The sequence below is a fragment of the Hyla sarda genome, chromosome 13 (assembly GCF_029499605.1).
Source record: "Hyla sarda isolate aHylSar1 chromosome 13, aHylSar1.hap1, whole genome shotgun sequence".
Taxonomy (NCBI): Eukaryota; Metazoa; Chordata; class Amphibia; order Anura; family Hylidae; genus Hyla; species Hyla sarda.
This window is the reverse complement of record NC_079201.1, coordinates 31,139,691-31,156,523: the sequence shown is the minus strand read 5'-3', so window position 1 is coordinate 31,156,523 and position 16,833 is coordinate 31,139,691. Positions and strand designations below refer to the sequence as shown.

Here is a 16,833-nt window from a genome sequence, read left to right as displayed (position 1 = left end):
AGTAAAAAGTAAAAACACAAAAATTAAAATAGTCTTTGTCATGAAAGGGTTAAGTTTATTACCATAAACCAGCACTGGTTAACCATAGTGCAGGGCACAGATTCCCTAGGTTGAGCACAGAGCGACCAGCCAAGAGGGATCTATAAACAGTAAACCAGAGAGGCATAACATGTCCATGGCTTACTATTTAGTATGTTGAGTAGGAACTATTAATGCCCCTCCTCCTCTTTCCATGGTGCCATATGCTAAAAGTTTAGGGTTCTTTGAAAAATACCCAAGGTAGTATGAACATCTGTAAAAGACAGGTGTCCCTGATCCTTGCAAAGAATGTAACACTGATAGCATGCTTTAAATAGATGTAGCACGCTATCTATAAGATGGCGCTGGCTACATCTGTATATAGTTAACAGTGGTGTGCTATGCATGACTGTTCACTCCATGGCCCGCAGAGGTAAGTGGCAATGCATAAGCAAATGGTACTTTGCACCTAGTCCAGAGAGTGTAGGGCGAAAACTGAACTGAAAAAAAAATTCTGATTCTATGTCACAAGTCATTATCATCAAAAGAAGTTCAGTGCTTAGTGTAATCCCTTCCTTTCTGTTGTGTCTTTATTTTCTACTCACATATCACCTTGCAAACCCAGTGTATTAATAACCAGCTTCTCCCCCACATGCCACCTATAGTGGTGTACTATGAATCATCCCCAAACATAGGGCCAGACTGTTCAGTCCAATGCACCATGGACTGTTATCTAGCACTATGTAATGGCATAGCAGAGAGTAGTAAGTTCTTTCCTATGAATGGCTATAGAAGTAAGGGAAAGTAAGTCCCTGTGTGGATACTGCTCGCAAACAGCCAAAACAGCTCTGGCCTCAGCCACTTAAATTGAGAGACTAAAATATAGCTGTTCTGCATGGAGGGGCCTCTCACAGGCTCAATTACAGTAGTGACAATTCAAAAACCAACTTGCCTAATCCTAATCCTAAAACCTAATCTAACAAAATTATGGAGTTGTTTTTTTAAATTTTTTGGGAAATTTTGCAATCACATCATATATTTCTAGTTATACACACTGTTATGTCTCGTTTGATGTCTCCTTTTCATACCAATTTAGCGGAATAGCTTGACTCACAAATGTTACCTCTGATAATGTCAGTATAGTCAAATTTCTGACTATCCATACCGGTTGTGTCTCAGCATAACAGCAAGCTTTTGTTTCCTTAGAAGCTCTTCTTTCTTTGTCGCTAAAGCCTACACCTCCCCTTCTACTCTATTTTATTTTGCAGCTCCAAGGATGCACAGCATAATTCCGTTTACTGTGAAGTGTAACTATAGAAACAGGATTCAGATATTAAATATCAAGCTACGAAGTCCTGTTCTTATTCTCACAAAGAAGGAAATGTTCCTAGCAGGAGTAAGTGCACTTCGACACTGAACTGATAATTTTTTATACAAAAAGAAAAGCCATATTTTTTTTCACAAAGAGGCCGTAAGAACATTCCAGCACCGGAAATTGATTTGAGAAAAATCTAAACGTGAACAAAATCGATTGATGTCAATATTACATTTTATAAAGGCATCAGGGCCCATGCATGAGTATAAGATTGACAATACAGTACATCTGGGAGGTAGCACACGCAGGGACGTCACTGATGTCCCGTGCGTGCGCCCTTACGATTGGAGGAATGGGGGAGCGGTGCATCGAGGAGGAGGACGACGCGCACATGGTAAGTTAAACGTCATCTTCGGTGTTACAACCACCGCTACTCCAGTCCCGGGACCTACTGCTATGGCCTATAGGCCATAGCAGTAGATCGTGACCCCGGTTTCCGGACCGGAGAAGCGGTGGCCGGAACACTGAAGTGGGGCAGTGCACAGACATACAGCCTCCAGCCAAACACTGTATATGGTTGAAGACTGTATGTCTTTGGGGGAACTATACTGCACCTAATGTGGGGGAACTATACTGCATCTAATGTGGGGAACTATACTGCACCTAATGTGGGGGAACTATACTGCATCTAATGTGGGGAACTATACTGCACCTAATGTGGGGGAACTATACTGCACCTAATGTGGGGGAACTATACTGCACCAAATGTGGGGTAACTATACTGCAACTAATGTGGGGGAACTATACTGCATCTAATGTGGGGAACTATACTGCACCTAATGTGGGGAACTATACTGCCCCTAATGTGGGGAACTATACTGCACCTAATGTGGGGAACTAAACTGCCTACCTAATGTGGGGGACTATACTGCACCTAATGTGGCGAACTATACTGCACCTGATGTGGGGGAACTATACTGCACCTAATGTGGGGGAACTATACTGCACCAAATGTAGGGTAACTATACTGCACCTAATGTGGGGAAACTATACTGCATCTAATGTGGGGAACTATACTGCACCTAATGTGGGGAACTATACTGCCCCTAATGTGGGGAACTATACTGCACCTAATGTGGCGAACTATACTGCACCTAATGTGAGGAACTATGCTGCACCTAATGTGGGAAACTATACTGCACCTAATGTGGCGAACTATACTGCACCTAATGTGAGGAACTATACTGCACCTAATGTGGGGAACTATACTGCCCCTAATGTGGGGAACTGTACTGCACCTAATGTGGGGAACTAAACTGCCTACCTAATGTGGGGGACTATACTGCACCTAATGTGGCGAACTATACTGCACCTAATGTGGGGGAACTATACTGCATCTAATGTGAGGAACTATACTGCACCTAATGTGGGGGAACTATACTGCATCTAATGTGGGGAACTATACTGCACCTAATGTGCTCTGCCTACCTAATGTGGGGGACTATACTGCACCTAATGTGAGGAACTATGCTGCACCTAATGTGGGAAACTATACTGCACCTAATGTGGGGAACTATACTGTCAACCTTAATGTGGGGGAACTGTACTGCACCTAATGTGGGAGAACTGTACTGCACCTAATGTGGGGGAACTGTACTGCACCTAATATGGGGGAACTATACTGCACCTAATGTGGGGTAATGTGGGGGAACTGTACTGCACCTAATGTGGGGGAACTGTACTGCACCTCATGTGGGGTACTTACTGCACCTAATGCGGGGAACTAAACTGCACACCTAATGTGGGGAACTAAACTGCACACCTAATGTGGGGAACTAAACTGCACACCTAATGTGGGGGAACTGTACAGCACACCTAATGTGGGGGAACTGTACTGCACACCTAATGTGGGGGAACTGTACTGCCAATGTAATGTGGGGGAACTGTACTGCCAACCTAATGTGGGGGAACTGCACTGCCAACCTAATGTGTTGAACCATATGTATATGTGTGTGTGTATATATATATATATATATATATATATTGTGAGACAGTGACAGGCAGAGTTATTGAGGCAATGTATATTTCTCCTAGGATGCTCTCCTATGCTTAGGCAGCTTGTGGACAGATACGTGTCACCAAAATGCCCGGGTTTCGGTGAAGGAAAACCGAAGTTATGTGTGTCAATGATACTATGTTACTGGCACATTCTAGTTGTAGTATAGCGGATCCAACCCGCTTAATCCGGGTCGGTTTTTCCTGGAGTGACCAAGTGCCGGGTGGGAGGTCACTCCCACATACCAGGTGAGGCTGATTGCAGGCTCCATAAACCTGGGTCTGCAGGCCTGTGTGCGGCTGCTGGAATGCTAAGAACCATGATGTAAGTGGCCGTGTTCTACTGTTTTGTTTCACGTTCGGGGGCACCTAGTGTGTCTCTAGTATAGTTAGGGTCGTACTTTGTTTAGTCAGAGCTCAGCCGAGCAGGTATTTATTTTGTATGTTTGGCCTGATGTTAAGGCCGTATTATTGTGTTGACACTTAAAATAAACCCAGGCACAGCCTGGACTTGGACTTTACCTACAGTGTCCCTGTCTCTACTTGTGAAGCCCAGGCTGCCAAGCGACATTTGATGCTGTCCCTCTCACATATGGTGTCGGATGCGGGCAAAGAGACTCTTAAAGAGACATACACGTGTTAATGGACATTTGTAGCAACCGTTGCTAAGGACAACAGGCGCTTGGAAAAAGTGTTGAAAATCTATGTCCTGGATAAAAGCTGCAGCTGTGCAGCAATCAGAGACAGCCAGGATGGATGAACTTTTGAAACAGCTTATCCAAGCTAACAGTAACCTCCAGCTGATGACAGCAAACCAGCAGAAGGTACATGAGGAGGCCATGCGGGCCCAGGCGGAAACCAATGCCTTGCTGATAGAGGCTAACCAGCTTGCATTAAGGGAGCAGCAGCACATTAACAAGCAACTCCAAGAGCAAGTCCTGGCTGTGGCGCAAAATGTGCAGAGGCCGCCAAGCTCGCTTCCCACCACTCGTGCTGCTGTACAGTCGTCCATGCAGAAAATGACGCTCACCGATGATGTTGAGGCTTATCTCATGGTCTTCGAAAGAGTGGTAGAGCGAGAGAAATTACCCGTGGCACAGTGGGCTGAGGTAGTGGCACCTTTCCTGACCGGTGAACCACAGAAAGCCTATTTTGACCTCGGCGAGCAAGATGCCCAGGACTACGCAAAATTAAAGGGTGAGATCCTGGCTCGTTTGGGGGTGAACACCAATGTCCGAGCCCGACGTGTGCATAATTGGACCTTCTTTGATCACCTACCAGCACGCTCCCAGATGTACGACCTAGTCCACCTGGTTAAAAAGTGGCTACAGCCAGAGGAGTCTACACCAGCACAGATAGTGGAAAAGGTGGTTTTGGACAAGTTTGTCCGCTCGTTGCCCCCGGAGATCCAGCGCTGGGTTGGACAAGGCGACCCCAAAGATGCGGAGCACCTTGTAAACCTCGTTGAGAGATATAAAGCAACCGAGGATTTACTCCAGACCACACCTCCTGGACGGTCCAACTCCGGGAACAGCAAATCGTCCGGAACCTCCGGTAAGACTGTTCCATGCATAAGGGGGGTGAAAAATGTGCCAAAGGGAGGTGGTTCACAAGGGGAGGGCACAGAGGAGAAAATGGGAACTAAGTGGACAGTACGGACCAGGCCAGAGTCACAAGGGGATCAGGGCCACATAATATGTTGGCGGTGTCGTGGACCTGGGCATATTGCAGCAAACTGTCCCCTTACCGTTGAGCCAATGGAGTGTGACTCAGCAAGGCGGAGGTCTTTGTTCACACGGCCGGTTTGCTCGGCAGGGACTGTATTAGAAACTGAACAACAAATGTGTCATATCAAAGTGAATGACCATCCTGTAGAGGCTCTACTGGACTCTGGGAGCTTGGTCACACTGGTGCATGCCAGCCTGGTGGACCCTACATCATTCACCGGACATGTTATAGGGGTTCTGTGCATCCATGGGGACACCAAGGCGTACCCCACTGCCCTAGTAAAGCTAGAGACTCCATGTGGACTCGCCTCTCATGAGGTGTGTGTTGTGAGGTCCCTAATGCACACAGTAATCCTGGGAAGAGACTTTCCCCTGTTTTGGGACTTGTGGCAAACCAAGGCTTCATGTACTATGAAAAATAATAATGTAGGTAATGCAGGCCCTATTGTTGATCCAGAACCGTTTGACCCCGATGCTATGGTTCAGACTGTAGGGGTGACTCAGGAAAATAGTGATAATTTTCCCCTAGCAGTTCTTGCAGGTGAAACTGAGGAACAGGAAGAGGTGGCTGCTATACCTGAACTGGGGGTCTCACGGGATAATTTTGGGACTGCCCAGCTCAGAGATCCCACCTTAGTGAAAGCTAGGGAAAATGTTAAGGTTGTGAATGGAGAACCTCAATATCCCGGGGCTGATGCAGTGCTTCCTCACATGGCAGTAAACCAGGAGTTATTGTATCAGGTTGACAAGGACCGTGGGGAGATATTGGAACAGCTAGCAGTGCCACAGCCTTTTCGTAGAATGGTCTTAGACCTTGCCCACAATCATGTGTTAGGAGGTCACTTAGGGACCGAAAAGACAAAGGAGCGCATCCTTCAAAGGTTTTTCTGGCCAGGTCTACATGTTGATATAAAGCGGTATTGTGAGTCCTGCCCCAAGTGTCAGCTAACAGCTCCTATGCCCCATTACAGAAGTCCCCTGATACCATTGCCCATCATAGAGGTACCGTTTGAGAGGATTGCAATGGACTTCGTTGGCCCAATAGTGAAGTCTGCCACGGGCCATCAGTATATATTGGTGGTGGTAGACTATGCCACGCGTTACCCTGAGGCCATACCTTTACGAAATACCCCCTCCAAGCTTATTGCCAAAGAGCTGTTCCATATGTTTTCCCGTACTGGCATACCAAAAGAGATCCTTACTGATCAAGGGACCCCCTTTATGTCCAAGGTCACAAGGGAGTTATGTAAGTTGCTTAACATCAAACATTTGTGTACACCAGTATATCACCCCCAAACTGACGGTCTTGTGGAGAGATTTAATAAGATGCTAAAGAGTATGTTAAAAAAAGGTGGTTGGGAAGGATGGGAAGGACTGGGACTGTCTTTTGCCTTATTTAATGTTTTCAGTCCGCAAAGTTCCCCAGGCATCCACAGGTTTTTCTCCCTTTGAGCTAGTTTATGGTAGACGTCCACGGGGTCTCCTTGACATTGCCAAAGAAACCTGGGAGCAAGAGTCCACAACCCATAGGAGTGTAATCGAACACATTTCTCAGATGCAAGATAGGATTTCTGCAGTTATGCCCATAGTCAGGGAGCACCTACAGCAAGCCCAGGAAGCTCAAAGCAGAGTGAATAATAGGTCAGCCAAAATAAGAAGCTTCAACCCAGGTGATCGGGTATTAGTTTTGGTACCTACTGTAGAAAGTAAATTCCTGGCCAAGTGGCAAGGGCCTTATGAAATCATTGAAAAGGTAGGAAATGTGAATTACAAGGTGTACCAACCAGATAAACGTAAGCCAGAACAGTTGTACCACGTTAACTTAATTAAGCAGTGGAAGAACAGGGAGACACTGACTGCAGTGGGCATACCCCATAGTAAGGCCCCAGATGTGTATTTGTCTGAGTCCCTGTCAAAGTCGCAGAAACAGGAGACCCTGGAGTTCATACAGAGAAATAATGATGTGTTCTCTGAATTGCCAGGGCGTACCAACGTCATAAAGCATGACATTTTGACTGAGCCAGGGGTAAAGGTCAATTTGAAACCTTACCGAGTCCCAGAAGCTCGTAGACTAGCTATATCAGAGGAAGTTAAGAAAAATGTTGGACCTCGGAGTGATTGAAGAGTCAAAGAGTGAATGGTCAAGTTCTATTGTGCTCATCCCAAAACCGGATGGCTCATTACGCTTCTGTAATGATTTCTGGAAGCTGAATGAGGCATCAAAGTTTGACGCATATCCAATGCCGAGGGTAGACGAACTAATTGAGAGACTCGGTCATGCCAGATATTTCTCTACCCTCGACCTGACTAAAGGCTACTGGCAGGTTCCTCTAACCGATAGGGCCAAAGAAATGCCCGGGTTTCGATGAAGGAAAACCGAAGTTATGTGTGTCAGTGATACTATGTTACTGGCACATTCTAGTTGTAGTATAGCGGATCCAACCCACTTAATCCGGGTCGGTTTTTCCTGGAGTGACCAAGTGCCGGGTGGGAGGTCACTCCCACATACCAGGTGAGGCTGATTGCAGGCTCCATAAACCTGGGTCTGCAGGCCTGTGTGCGGCTGTTGGAATGCTAAGAACCATGATGTAAGTGGCCGTGTTCTACTGTTTTGTTTCACGTTCGGGGGCACCTAGTGTGTCTCTAGTATAGTTAGGGTCGCACCTTGTTTAGTCAGAGCTCAGCCGAGCAGGTATTTATTTTGTATGTTTGGCCTGATGTTAAGGCCGTATTATTGTGTTGACACTTAAAATAAACCCAGGCACAGCCTGGACTTGGACTTTACCTACAGTGTCCCTGTCTCTACTTGTGAAGCCCAGGCTGCCAAGCGACATTTGATGCTGTCCCTCTCACAATATATATATATATATATATATATATATATATATATGTATATACAGTGCGCATGCATGCGGAGTGAGTTTGTGCTGTAGGGTGCACACCCTAATGCAATAGGCTGCGCAAGCCTATGTATGCAATGCAAATTACATAGTTCATAAGGTTGAAAAAAGACCAGAGTCCATCAAGTTCAACCTATATCCCTAATGAGTCCCTACTGAGTTGATCCAGAGGAAGGCAAAAAAAAATCCTCATTTTAGATCTAAAAATTCCTTCCCGACTCCAAATATGGCATCAGAATAAATCTCTGGATCAACCTTCTGTCCTATAAATCTAGTATACATAACCAGCAAAGTTATTATTCTCCAAAAATGCATCCAGACCCTTTTGAACTCTCTTACAGCGTTCACCATGACCACCTCCTTCGGGAGAGAATTCGACAGTCTCACTGCTCTTACAGTAAAGAACCCCCGTCTGTGCTGGTGTAGGAACCTTCTTTCCTCTAGAAGATGTCCCCTTGTAGAGGATGTCCCCTTGTTATAGATACAGTCCTGGGTATAAATAGATCATGGGAGAGATCTCTGTACTGTCCCCTGAGATATTTATATATAGTTATTAGGTCTCCCCTAAGCCTTCTTTTTTCTAAACTAAATAACCCTAATTCTGATAATCTTTCTGGGTACTGTAGTCCTCCCATTCCCCGTAATACCCTGGTTGCCCGTCTTTGAACCCTCTCCAGCTCCACTATATCTTTCTTGTACACTGGTGCCCAGTACTGTACACAGTATTCTATGTGTTATCTGACTAGTGATTTGTACAGTGGTAGAATTATTTCCTTGTCGTGGGCATCTATGCCCCTATTGATGCACCCCATGATTTTATTTGCCTTGGCAGCAGCTGTCTGACACTGGTCACTACAGCTAAATTTACTATTAACTAAGACTCCCAAGTCCTTTTTCCATGTCAGTCTTCCCAAGTGTTCTCCCATTTAATAAATAATCCCAGCCCGGATTTTTCCTCCCCATGTGCATTACCTTACATTTATCAGTGTTGAACCTCATCTGCCACTTCCCAGCCCAAACCTCCAACCTATGCAGATCCATTTGTAAAAGTACACTGTCCTCTATTGTGTTAACCACTTTACAAAGTTTAGTGTCATCTGCAAAGATTGCTACTTTACTATACAACCCCTCTACAAGGTCATTAATAAATACATTAAATAGAACAGGACCCAAGCCTGACCCCTGTGGTACCCCACTAGAAACAGTCACCCGATCAGAATAAGTACCATTAATAACCACCTTCGGAGCCAGTTACTTACCCACTTACACACATTCTCCCCCTGACCCATCCTTCTCATTTTATACACCAACCTTTTATGTGGCACCGTATTAAATGCTTTGCATGCCCATGGTGCAGAAGACTTCCAGGTTGGCAGTGCATCTAACACATGCACAACCCATGTCTTGGCAATCCCCAGGGACACCGGGCATTACACAATACACACGCCAATGGTGATCATATGATAAAGTGGCCTTGTGAAACCTCTTAGTGTTACATAAACCTACAAACTGACCACATTATATATCTCACAAAAATAACTTTATTAATTCCTCTATGTAAGAAAACATCAGTGACCCCCCCCCCCCCCCCAAACTCAAAGAAAGAGGTGGGGTAACATTACTTTTTGAATAGTGGGTTCTTTTTTTCCCTTTATTATTTCATTTTTAATTGCAATACACAAAAATACTATTATACAATTTACCATATTATCACCAATAGTCCCATTGAACTTTAATAGGTAAATGTATTATTACTTGTCCAAATCTTCAAAAATGTACAATATTAGTGCAATCAATTAAATGAATTTTTTTTTTATCCTAGCCAATTTGTTTTTAAGGCCCTGTCTCACCTGATTGGCACAATTATCAAATTCCCCAATAATTCTCAAATGAGGCCATTCCTAGGCTAAATGTGTCTCCTGTTGGGGGGGGGGGGGGGAAGGGGTCTAAGAAAGATACAATAAAGCTAATAAAGCTACATTCCTGGCAGAAAACATGCTCAGATGATTCTGTACACAGGCTGTATTAATTAACAAGTCACGGTAGACTAAGGTAGACCTAGCTAAGGCCTCGGCTTTCCCGACCATCGATCAGCACACTGCCCCACCAATTCTGCATATATAAACTGTTTCACTGCTGGAAATGCTATTAATCGCGGCATATAAAACAGTTAAATGACCAGCATCAGAGTGATCTCTGATGTCATTCCTTACCGGCAGGTAACAGCTGCAGAGAGCAGCTGGCACCTGCTAGGTATGACACAGACCTGACTCCCAAGCATGCTCCATACGCCCCCATCTGATCCATGACATAAATGTATGTCATAAGTCAGGAAGCGGTTAAATTGGTGCCAGAAAGTTAAACAGATTTGTAAATTACTTCTATTAAAAAATCTTAATCTTTCCAGTACTTTATAGGGTCTGTATACTACAGAGGAAATGGTTTTCTTTTTGGAACACAGAGCTCTCTGCTGATATCATGACCACAGTGCTCTCAGCTGACATCTCTGTCCATATTAGGAGCTGTCCAGAGCAGCATATGTTTGCTATGGGGATTTTTTCCTACTCAGGACAGTTCTTAAAGTGGACAGAGGTGTCAGCAGAGAACACTGTGGTCATGATGTCAGCAGAGAGCTCTGTGTTCCAAAAAGAAAATAATTTCCTCTGTAGTATTGAGCAGTGAATAAGTACTAAAAGGATTAAGTTTTTTTTAATAGAAGTAATTTACAAATCTGTTTAACTTGCTGGCACCAGTTGATTGAAAAAAAAAAAATAGTTTTCCACCGGAGTACCCCTTTAACCCCTTAACGACGCAGGACGTATATTTACGTCCTGCGCCGGCTCCCGCGATATGAAGCGGGATCGCGCCGCGATCCCGCATCATATCGCGTGGGTCCCGGCGCTAATCAACGGCCGGGACCCGCGGCTAATACCACACATCGCCGATCGCGGCGATGTGCGGTGTTAACCCTTTAGAAGCGGCGGTCAAAGCTGACCGCCGCTTCTAAAGTGAAACTGAAAGTATCCCGGCTGCTCAGTCGGGCTGTTCGGGACCGCCGCGGTGAAATCGCGGCGTCCCGAACAGCTGATCGGACACCGGGAGGGCTCTTACCTGCCTCCTCGGTGTCCGATCGACGAATGACTGCTCCGTGCCTGAGATCCAGGCAGGAGTAGTCAAGCGCCGATAATGCTGATCACAGGCGTGTTAATACACGCCTGTGATCAGGATGAGAGATCAGTGTGTGCAGTGTTATAGGTCCCTATGGGACCTATAACACTGCAAAAAAAAGTAAAAAAAAAGTGCTAATAAAGGTCATTTAACCCCTTCCCTAATAAAAGTTTGAATCACCCCCCTTTTCCCATAAAAAAAATAAAACAGTGTAAAAAAAAAATAAATAAACATATGTGGTATCGCCGCGTGCGTAAATGTCCAAACTATAAAAATATATCATTAATTAAGCCGTACGGTCAATGGCGTACGCGCAAAAAAATTCCAAAGTCCAAAAAAGCGTATTTTGGTAACTTTTTATAACATTAAAAAATGAATAAAAAGTGATCAAAATGTCAGATCAAAACAAAAATCATACCAATAAAAACTTCAGATCACGGCGCAAAAAATGAGTCCTCATACCGCCCCGTACGTGGAAAAATAAAAAAGTTATAGGGGTCAGAAGATGACATTTTTAAACGTATAAATTTTCCTGCATGTAGTTATGATTTTTTCCAGAAGTGCGACAAAATCAAACCTATATAATTAGGGTATCATTTTAACCGTATGGACCTACAGAATAATAAGTTGTAATTTTTACCGAAATATGCACTGCGTAGAAACGTAAGCCCCCAAAAGTTACAAAATGGCGTTTTTTTTTTCGATTTTGTCGCACAATGATTTTTTTTTCCGTTTCGCCGTGCATTTTTCGGTAAAATGACTAATGTCACTGCAAAGTAGAATTGGCGACGCAAAAAATAAGCCATAATATGGATTTTTAGGTGGAAAATTGAAAGGGTTATGATTTTTAAAAGGTAAGGAGGAAAAAACGAAAGTGCAAAAACGGAAAAACCCTGAGTCCTTAAGGGGTTAAGGACCAGGCCATTTTACACCTTAGGACCAGAGCATTTTTTGCACATCTGACCACTGTCACTTTAAACATTAATAACTCTGGAATGCTTTTAGTTATCATTCTGATTCCGAGATTGCTTTTTCGTGACATATTCTACTTTAACATAGTGGTAAAATTTTGTGGTAACTTGCATCCTTTCTTGGTGAAAAATCCCCAAATTTTATGAAAAATTTGAAAATTTTGCATTTTTCTAACTTTGAAGCTTTCTGCTTGTAAGGAAAATGGATATTCAAAATATATATTTTTTTAATTCACATTTCCAATATGTCTACTTTATGTTTGCATCATAAAATTGACGTATTTTTACTTTTGGAAGACATCAGAGGGCTTCAAAGTTCAGCAGCACTTTTCCAATTTTTCACAAAATTTTGAACCTCGCTTTTTTTCAGAGACCAGTTCAGGTTTGAAGTGGATTTGAAGGGTCTTCCCATTAGAAATACCCCACAAATGACCCCATTATAAAAACTGCACCCCACAAAGTATTCAAAATGACAATCAGTAAGTGTTTTAACCCTTTAGGTGTTTCACAGGAATAGCACCAAAGTGAAGGAGAAAATTCAAAATCTTTATTTTTTACACTCGCATGTTCTTGTAAACCCAATTTTTGAATTTTTGCAAGGGGTAAAAGGAGAAAATGTATACTTATATGTGTAGCCCAATTTCTCTAGAGTAAGCACATACCTCATATGTCTATGTCAAGTGTTCGGCGGGCGCAGTAGAGGGCTCAGAAGCGAAGGAGCGACAAGGGGATTTTGGAGAGTACGTTTTTCAGAAATGGTTTTTGGGGGGCATGTTGCATTTAGGAAGCCCCTATGGTGCCAGAACAGCAAAAATAACCCACATGGCATACCATTTTGGAAACTAGACCCCTTGGGGAACGTAACAAGGAATAAAGTGAGCCTTAATACCCCACAGGTGTTTCACGACTTTTGCATATGTAAATTTTTTTTTATTTTTTTTCACTAAAATGTGTGTTTCCCCCCAAATTTCACATTTTTGCAAGGGATAATAGCAGAAAATACCCCCTAAAATTTGTAACCCCATCTCTTCTGAGTATGGAGGCACCCCATAAGTTGGCATGAAGTGCATTACGGGCGAACTACAATGCTCCGAAGAGAAGGAGTGATATTTGACTTTTTGAGAGCAAATTTTGCTCGGGGGGCATGTCGCATTTAGGAAGCCCCTATGGTGCCAGAACAGCAAAAAAAAAAACACATGGCATACCATTTTGGAAACGAGACCCCTTGAGGAATGTAACAAGGAATAAAGTGAGCCTTAATACCCCACACGGGTTTCACGACTTTTGCATATGTAAAAAAATATATATATATTTTTCACTAAAATGTGTGTTTCCCCCCCAAATTTCAAATTTTTGCAAGAGTTAATAACAGAAAATACCCCCCAAAATTTGTAACCCCATCTCTTCTGAGTATGGAGGTACCCCATAAGTGGACCTGAAGTGCACTACGGGCGAACTACAATGCTCAGAAGAGGAGGAGCACCATTGAGCTTTTGGAAAGAGAATTCATTTGGAATGGTAGTCAGGGGCCATGTGCATTTACAAAGCCCCCCGTGGTGCCAGAACAGTGGACCCCCCCCCACATGTGACCCCATTTTGGAAACTACACCCCTTACAGAATTTAATAAGTGATGCAGTGAGCATTTACACCCCACTGGCGTTTGACAGATCTTTGGAACAGTGGGCTGTGCAAATGGAAAATTAAATTTTTCATTTTCACGGATCACTGTTCCAAAAATCTGTCAGACACCTGTGGGGCGTAAATGCTCACTGTACCCCTTATTACATTACATGAGGGGTGTAGTTTCCAAAATGGGGTCACATATGGGGGGGGGGGGTCCGTTTTTCTGGTACCATGGGGGCTTTGTAAACACAAGTGGCCTTCAATTCCGGACAAATTTTCTCTTCAAAATCCAAATGGCGCTCCTTCTCTTCTGAGCATTGTAGTGCACCCATAGAGCACTTTACATCCACATATGGGGTATGCTCTTACTCAGAAGAAATTGGGTTACAAATTTTGGGGGGATTTTTTTTATTTTCCCTTGTGAAAATGAAAAATTTAGGGTGACACCAGCATTTTAGTGAAAAAAATTTTTTTTTTTTCATTTTCCCATCCAACTTTAATGAAAATTTGTCAAACACCTGTGGGGTGTTCAGGCTCACTATACCCCTTGTTACGTTCCGTGAGGGGTGTCGTTTCCAAAATGGGGTCACATGTGGATATTTATTGTTTTGTGTTTATGTCAGAACCGCTGTAAAATCAGCCACCCCTGTGCAAATCACCAATTTAGGCCTCAAATGTACATGGTGCGCTCTCACTCCTGAGCCTTGTTGTGCGTCCGCAGAGCATTTTACGTCCACATCTGGGGTATCTCCGTACTCAGGAGAAATTGCGTTACAAATTTTGGGGGTCTTTTTTTCCTTTTACCTCCCATGAAAATAAAAAGTAAAGGACAACACCAGCATGTTAGTGTAAAAAAATTTTTTTTTTTACACTAACAGGCTGGTGTAGACCCCAACTTTTCTTTTTCATAAGGGGTAAAAGGAAAATAAGCCCCCAAAATTAGTAGTGTAATTTCTCCCGAGTACGGAAATACCCCATATGTGGCACTAAACTGTTTCCTTGAAATACGACAGGGCTCTGAAGTGAGAGAGCGCCATGCGCATTTGAGGACTAAATTAGGGATTGCACAGGGGTGGACATAGGGGTATTCTACGCTAGTGATTCACAAACAGGGTGCCTCCAGCTGTTGCTAAACTCCCAGCATGCCTGGACAGTTAGTGGCTGTCCGGAAATGCTGGGAGTTGTTGTTTTGCAACAGCTGGAGGCTCTGTTTTGGAAACACTGCCGTACAATACGTTTTTTTATTTTTTATTAGGGGGACAGTGTAAGGGGGTGTATATGTAGTGTTTTACTCTTTATTATGTGTAAGTGTAGTGTTTTTAGGGTACAGTCACACTGGCGGGTTTACAGTGAATTTACCGCTAGGAGTTTGCGCTGCGGTGAAAAATTTGCCACAGCCCAAACTTGAAGCAGAAAATTTACTGTAAACCCGCCCGTGTGAATGTACCCTGTACGTTCACATGGGGGGGCGGGGCAAACCTCCAGCTGTTTCAAAACTACAACTCCCAACATGTACTGACAGACCGTGCATGCTGGGAGTTGTACTTTTGCAACAGCTGGAGACACACTGGTTGGAAAACCTTCAGTTAGGTTACCTAACTCAGTATTTTCCAACCAGTGTGCCTTCAGCTGTTGCAAAACTTCAACTCCCAGCATGTACTGATCGCCGAAAGGCATGCTGGGAGATGTAGTTATGCAACAGCTGGAGGGATCGCAACTACAACTCCCAGCATGCAGAGACAGCTGTTTGCTGTTTAGGCTTGCTGGGAGTTGCAGTTTTGCAACATCTGGAGAGCTATAGTTTAGAGACCACTGCACAGTGGTCTCCAAACTGTGGACCTCCAGATGTTGCAAAACTACAACTCCCAGCATGCCCAGACAGCAAACTGCTGTCTGGGCATGCTGGGAGTTGTAGTTTTGCAAGATCTGGAGGTGCACAGTATAGAGATCACTTTGCAGTGGTCTCAAACTGTAGACCTCCAGCTGTTGCAAAACTGCAACTCCCAGCAAGCCTAAACAGCTCTCTGGGCATGCTGGGAGTTGTAGTTTTGCAACATCTGGAGGGTTACAGTTTAGAGACCACTATAGTGGTCTCAGACTGTAGCCCTCCAGATGTTGCTAAGTAACTCACCGTCTTCCATCGGATCCAGGAAGCTGCGTCGCGGTCCTCTTCTTCCGCTGATCGTCGCCCGCTGCCGCCGCTGATCGTCGCCCGCTGCCGTCGCCGATGGGTAAGTGGATCTTCGGCGCCGGTCCCTGTCGGTTTCCCCGTCCTGCCCCGCCTATTGTGGGAGGGCAGGACGGGGAAACCGAAAGTAAACCCCTCCGCCCCCGATCTGCTATTGGTGGTCACGTCTAGGGGTTGCAACCCTGCCACCTCACTCCTATCGCTACAGGGGGATCGTGGGTGTCTAGAACACCCGCGATCCCCCTTCTATTCCGGGTCACCGGGTCACCATAGACCCGTATGACCCAGAATCCGCGCAAATCGCAAGTGTGAATTCACTTGCGATTTGCGCCGATCGCCGACATGGGGGGGTCTAATGACCCCCCTGGGCATTTGCGCGGGGTGCCTGCTGATAGATATCAGCAGTCACCCCGGCGCGATCCCTGCCCGGTGCACGGCGGGGACTGAAATTCCCACGGGCATACAGGTACGCCCTTGGTCCTTAAGTACCAGGGAGCAAAGGCGTACCTGTACGCCCTTGGTCCTTAAGGGGTTAAGGGACAGAACCAGCAGAGGCTTCCACCACCTCCAGCCAGTTCAGGAAACCTGCTAGAGGTAATAGAGCTCCACTCTGCAGAAGCTCAGCACACTTGTGCTTTAGTTTGAAAAGGTTTTTGTGCGTGATGCCATTTTTCTTCTTAAATGCTAAAACTCTCCATAAAATATGTTTGTTTCGAGGCCTCAAAAACCTCAACAGAGTACCTGTCACTAAATAAACTTTTCTAAACTAACTAGGCTATGTTCCATAACTACTCCTAACAACCCCCCTCCCCCGCCCTTAAAAATGTTTTAAGAGCTTAAAAAAGCTCTGTATCTTACCTTTCTTCT

General features: G+C 44.5%; 1 long non-coding RNA gene across 4 annotated transcripts in view; it reads left to right on the top strand.

The window, feature by feature from the left end:
• The first annotated feature begins 1,366 nt into the window (after positions 1-1,366).
• The window catches only part of LOC130297470 (uncharacterized), a 122,778-nt gene continuing 107,311 nt past the window's right edge, over positions 1,367-16,833 (top strand). For 3 of the 4 annotated variants that reach the window (XR_008849555.1, XR_008849553.1, XR_008849556.1), the window contains exon 1: positions 1,415-1,727. This is a non-coding gene — a long non-coding RNA (uncharacterized LOC130297470). Of the gene's footprint in view, positions 1,728-16,833 lie in introns of all 4 variants that reach the window. The other variant, XR_008849554.1, reaches the window with a different exon arrangement.